Source organism: Selaginella moellendorffii, unplaced genomic scaffold, assembly GCF_000143415.4.
Source record: "Selaginella moellendorffii unplaced genomic scaffold, v1.0 SELMOscaffold_140, whole genome shotgun sequence".
NCBI lineage: Eukaryota > Viridiplantae > Streptophyta > Lycopodiopsida > Selaginellales > Selaginellaceae > Selaginella > Selaginella moellendorffii.
Genome location: NW_003314401.1, coordinates 307,087 through 311,925, shown reverse-complemented (window position 1 = coordinate 311,925; position 4,839 = coordinate 307,087). Strand labels below are relative to the sequence as shown.

General features: G+C 55.1%; 1 long non-coding RNA gene across 1 annotated transcript; it reads left to right on the top strand.

The window, feature by feature from the left end:
- Positions 1-4,176: 4,176 nt before the first annotated feature.
- Positions 4,177-4,809, top strand: LOC112343243. The gene is made up of 2 exons (XR_002991205.1): positions 4,177-4,433; positions 4,487-4,809. It is a non-coding gene; the product is annotated as an uncharacterized LOC112343243 (long non-coding RNA).
- The last annotated feature ends 30 nt before the right edge of the window (positions 4,810-4,839 follow it).

Genomic DNA, 4,839 nt, shown 5'->3' with positions numbered 1-4,839 from the left:
TGCATGGACTTGAGTCAGGGTGGAGATAGCACAGATTGTCTGCACTTGTTCTTGCCGAAGCCTGCAAGCGGTGGTATCGTCTTTTGGAACAGTGAGCAGTTCACGGAACATGTATGAGTGACCTCAGGCCCTCCACCATCCCAGTCCACACACGGTCAACGCAGGGTCAACGGTCAACGACGGAATATTCCCAGAATATTCCCTGCAAAGTGAACCACGTTTTTCGTCGCCGGGTACGTACGAGTGACACAAGCATTGTGGACGTAACGCATGCATCATATCATGCCGCGTTTACAAGTTATCTTGCGTCGAAGGTACGTCACCCGCTGGACAAATGCTTACTGTCTTCGGCAATTAGCCGAAGTCATTCTCCGCGACTACCACTGCTGTGGAGTAACCAACACCAGCTGTGCTACGTTCGCACCCTCGCGAGCCAACGCTGCCACGCCACTTTGCATTGCCGCCACACGGACTTGCGCCACGTGACAGAGCCAAAATATAAGTAGAGTCGGCACCGAGCTAGGGTTAGGGTAGACACTAGACGACTACACCCGGCTGATGAGTCCCAAAAAGGACGAAACCAGTCTCGGGTTGTCTCTTGTCCTCTCCCTCGCTCACGAATGAATGAAAATTCATTCCCTTGCCTCCTCTACTTGCTCTCGATCATGCCGTCTCGACAACGGCACACGGAGAATGTGGATTGCACAAAGTGGTGCCGCAATCTCGCCGGATTGCAACACTGCGGGGTGTCTTTGACCCTAAACGCCTAAACGCGCCTAAACCCTAAACCCTAAACCCTAAACCCTAAACCCTAAACCCTAAAACCCTAAACCCTAAACCCTAAACCCTAACCCTAAACCCTAAACCCTAAAGCCCTCGTCCTGGAGCACAACTACGTGGAGTTTGACGGTAACATCTACCAGCAGATCCGCGGCACAGCGATGGGCTCCAACTTTGCGGTGGTCTACGCTTGTCTCTTCCTCTGCTCTCTTGAAGCCGAGTACAAGCACGCCACCAACGACTGGCCCTTCTATCTACGAAGGTACATAGATGACGGAGTGGGCATTTGGACAGGTACACGAGCAGGCCTCGAACGATGGCTCCGAGGATACGGCACGCTGTGTCCTTCGATCAAGATCACCTCGGTGATCTCGCTCGAAGAGTTGGATATCCTCGATATCCACTTCTTCAAAGGCCCTCGCTTTGAAGAGACAGGCTGCCTCGACTCGTCCACGTTCCAGAAGCCCCTCAATGCCTACCAGTACCTCCCTTGGACGTCGGTTCACCCACGTCACCAGAAGGTGGCATTCATCCGCAGCGAGCTCTGCAGATACCTCCTCCGCGAGAGCACGGCCGATGGATTCCACACCATGCGCACGCGGTTCTACCACCGCCTCCGTGCCCGGGGATACCCGACCTCCTTCCTCCATCACTGCTTCTCCGGCATCTCCTACGACCAGCGACATCAAGCTCTCCTTGCACGTTCGCGCCGCTCTAGCGACGCCTGTCGACGGGCCCCCCTCGCCTTCAAGCTGCCTTACACACTCCACAGCGCGCAGCTAGGCTTGGGGGACATCCTAAACCCTAAACAGGTGATGGATGAAGCTCCCGCAGACACACTCCCCCGAGTGATTACGTGTTGGAGACGCTCCCCGAACCTCGGTTCGTTCCTGGTCAGGGCCAAGCTCCCTCCGCGAGCTTAGCCACGTCTTGTACCACACTTTGCAAGACACGGAAGCATATGTTTGCATCCCTCTCCGCATACCCTATGACTCCCAGGGTCTGGCCGATGGACTTCAGGTATGTCCCAAGTCACTCCAGGCCACCCCCCTTTCGAGTCAACGCCAGGTCAACGCGGAGTCAACGGTCAGAACGGAATATTCCCCAATATTCCGACTGTATCCCTGTTGACCGAGTCAAAACGGCATATACCGTTGGATTCCGCTCTTCATTCCGATCGTGAATATGTGAGTTTCAACTCTGAACTCCACACATGACTCGTGGAAAAGCGTGTATTCCGTTAAAACGGTGCCGCTCCCTCGACATCGGCGACACACGCCGACAGCTCGCGGGATGGCTCTCCCCGACGCAACCGCTGGACTCCGGGTATGTATGAGTGACCTCAGGCCCTCCACCACCACAGTCCACACACGGTCAACGCGGGGTCAACGGTCAACGACGGAATATTCCGAGAATATTCCCTGCAAAGTGAACCGGTTTTTTCGTCGCCGGGTACGTACAAGTGATACAAGCATTGTGGACGTAATGCATGCATCATATCATGCCGCGTTCACAAGTTATCTCGCGTCAAAGGTACGTCACCCGCCGGACGAACGCTTACTGTCTTCGGCGATCCGCCGAAGTCATTCTCCGCGACTACCACTGCTGTGGAGTAACCAACACCAGCTGTGCTACGTTCGCACCCTCGCTGAACGTGTATGTACATTCCCCATGTCCCAATGGGACTAATACAAAAAATGGGCGTGCCGCCCTCTCCATGAGCTACTCTACGTGATCCTCATATGCCGCAGCTAGACCTAGTCCTGGAGTAGAAGTGGACGTGGTCGTCTCGAGCGAATCATGTCGATGTCCAAGTCTCCCCTCATGCTACGTTCGCACCCTCGCGACCCAACGCTGCCACGCCACTTCGCATGGCCGCCACACGGACTCGCGCCACGTGACAGAGCCAAAATATAAGTAGAGTCGGCACCGAGCTAGGGTTAGGGTAGACACTAGACGACTACACCCGGCTGATGAGTCCCAAAAAGGACGAAACCGGTCTTGGGTTGTCTCTTGTCCTCTCCCTCGCTCACGAATGAATGAAAATTCATTCCTTTGCCTCCTCTACTTGCTCTCAATCATGCCGTTTCGATGAAACGTGTATGTACATTCCCCAATGTCCCGTAGGGACTAATACAAAAACTGGGCATGCTGCCCAAAGCTCATGCTACCTAGTGGTGATCTCCCTCATCTAAAGTGAGACTAGGCCTGCAGTAGAAGCGGCTGTGGTCGTCTCCGTCGTATCACGTCCAGATCCATATCCCCCCTTCGTGCTGACCGCAAGATCGACTCCGGGGGGCGCCATCTCCAACGAACCTCCTTGTGATCTCCTCTACCAAAACATGGCAGCCATGCTTTTTTCCACTCCTCGAGCCTCTCGAGCTTCCCCCTGTCCCGGAGGATAGCATCAATCATAGCATCAATCATGCCGTTTCGACAACGGCACACGGAGAATGTGGATTGCACAACGGTCTCCCTCCTCTTTCTCCTCTTTTCTCTCGCTCTCTGTCGTTTTTATCGATATCTCCCAAACGGCTGGGAGAAACCTCGATTCCTTCGACGGGGGGCTTCTAGGAGTGTAGATTCTCATCCTCCTAGAAGGCCGCGGCGAGATCTGCCACGGATCTGGAGATCTCGCTGGCCCTAGGTCGCTGCTGTTTTTAGGGTTCTTCGGCGGCGGCTAGGGTTTTTCGGGGCCTAGAGATTTGGAGGAGTGGAGAGGGCAGTCAGGAACACCACGGCTGCAGCAGCTGGACGCTCTCCTCTCCTCCTCTTCTTTTTTCGCTTCTCATGGTTTCAAGTTTTTTGGGAGCTCATAACTCCTGAACGGCTAGGAATTTTTCCACAAAAATTCACAGGGGGATAGCTGGGAGGGAGCCTCACACCCTCCCAGAAGCGCAGGCAAAAATTCTTCACGGTCTCAGAGTTCTCACCTGCCCTAATTCGTGGCTAGGGTTAGGGTTCTTGGCTAACTGCGGTTAGGGCAGGACATAGGGTGGCGGCGGGATCTTCGATCCGGCCACTCTAAGTGTCAGGGATCTTCGTTGCATGTGGTTGGCACGGCAGCAACATGGTGGAAACGCGACGGTTGCTGGTCTCGCAGCTTCGAGCGGGATTTCTCGCCTTAGGTCGGGCCATGCAAGGTGGCGACTAAGGTACGGAGAGCGTGAAGCTGCATGTGTCGGAAGTTCTTGGCGACTTGAGTCGTGGAAACACGACCAAGTCATGGGAACTTTGTTGACTGGTGGAGGACAGTTCGGGACGACATCCCGACATAGCGAAGTGTCCGTGGTGGATGGACGTGGAAGACACTATGGGCGCATTTTTGGATCTAGTGACAGGGAAGTGCTGTCACAAAGGGGGCCAGTGGCAGATGGCCAAGTTGGTTTGCTCGCGGAGGGGATCCCACATGGTTCTTGCTTCAGGGCTAGTCCTTTGAGGAGGTTTGCGGAGGCTTGCAAGTCTTGTGATTGTCGCGATGCCGGCAACGGGGGCTCGTATATCATTGAAGGGGGCCAGCGCACTTGTCTAGTGTGGGAGGCAAGGTAGCACGCTCTAGTCTAGAGCTGGAGGAGGCTCACACCTTGCTTGTTCTACGCCTTGGAGTTTGTTCGCAATGGGCACCGACTTAGTGCTGGAAGTACACTGGGGAGGTAGGCGCTCCAAGACACAGCATCACGTCTTGGGGTGTAACAGGTGGCTTCAGCTTGTGCAGTGGAGTCACCTTGGAGGCGAGTGACCCATGAGCGACGCCGGGTCATCGTGCTCGAGTTGGACCGCTTGGCTGCGACGACGTCGAGCTAGATCGACATGGTGTTCGTCTGGCTTGGCATCATTGTGATCGAGTGGAGGAGTGGCGAGGCGAAGCAGGTGGCTTCAAGCTCCGCGGTGGAGTCACCTGGGAGGCGGACGGCCCAAGAGCAGCGCCGGGCGTTCGAGCTCATAGTTTCACTAGTTTCTTCGAGAGTGCGCTCTCAATGTAGTTTTGATCCCTTTGGGATTGGGGTAATGTACATATATGTTTAGCGATCTCGCCGGATTGGGGTTTAGGGTTTAGGG